Source organism: Lathyrus oleraceus, chromosome 3, assembly GCF_024323335.1.
Source record: "Lathyrus oleraceus cultivar Zhongwan6 chromosome 3, CAAS_Psat_ZW6_1.0, whole genome shotgun sequence".
Taxonomy (NCBI): Eukaryota; Viridiplantae; Streptophyta; class Magnoliopsida; order Fabales; family Fabaceae; genus Lathyrus; species Lathyrus oleraceus.
This window is the reverse complement of record NC_066581.1, coordinates 272,958,219-272,959,076: the sequence shown is the minus strand read 5'-3', so window position 1 is coordinate 272,959,076 and position 858 is coordinate 272,958,219. Positions and strand designations below refer to the sequence as shown.

Genomic DNA, 858 nt, shown 5'->3' with positions numbered 1-858 from the left:
ACTATTCCATCCCTTCGCAAGATGAACCACATAACAGCATCGTTGCCCCTGCCATCGAGGCAAATATTTTCGAGCTAAAACCTTCGTTGTTGTCAGCCGTACAATAAAACCAATTTTTTGGTAGTCCCACGAAGGACCAGAACCTATATTTGTCAGTGTTTTTGAAATACGCGGACACAGTGAAAGAAAATGGTGTCAGCCCCGAAGCAATAAGACTACGTCTTTTCCCTTTATCATTAAGAGATAAAGCTAGAGCTTGGCTCCAGTCTCTACCATCCAACTATGTCACTACGTGGAATGAGTTGAAGAAAGTTTTCTCAACACGATATTTCCCACCTAGTAAGACGACTATGCTAAGAGCCCAAATAAATGGGTTTAAACAAAAATATAACGAATCTCTTTTCGAACCATGGGAGAGATACAAGGACATGATGAGGCTTTGTCCACATCACGATCTAGAAGAGTGGTTGATCATCCATACCTTTTATAATGGTCTCTTGTACAACACGAGATTGACAATAGACGCCGCCGCGGGTGACGCACTGATGGATAAACCCTACAATGAGGCTTATCAACTTATCAAAAGTATGGCCCAAAACCACTATCAATAGGGAAGTGAAAGAACCTCCGTAGAGAAACCTCCAACGAAAGGCGGTATGTACGAAATAAGCAGTCTTGACCATGACAATGATAAGGTAGATGCTCTCACTCAAAAGATAGAAAACCTGACCATAACACCTACAGCCACCGTAGCTGCCATAGCTCCGAACTACGAGTTATGCGGAGTTCCTGGGCATGCTACCCCTGAATGTCAGCTTTTGGAAGGAATCTCCACAAGCCAAGTGAATTATGCTCAAG

The 858-nt window shown here is 43.1% G+C and overlaps 1 non-coding gene across 1 annotated transcript; it reads right to left on the bottom strand.

Moving 5' to 3' along the window:
- Positions 1-350: 350 nt before the first annotated feature.
- On the bottom strand, positions 351-457 carry LOC127134040 (small nucleolar RNA R71). Its single transcript, XR_007807820.1, has one exon. It is a non-coding gene; the product is annotated as a small nucleolar RNA R71 (small nucleolar RNA).
- Positions 458-858: the final 401 nt, after the last annotated feature.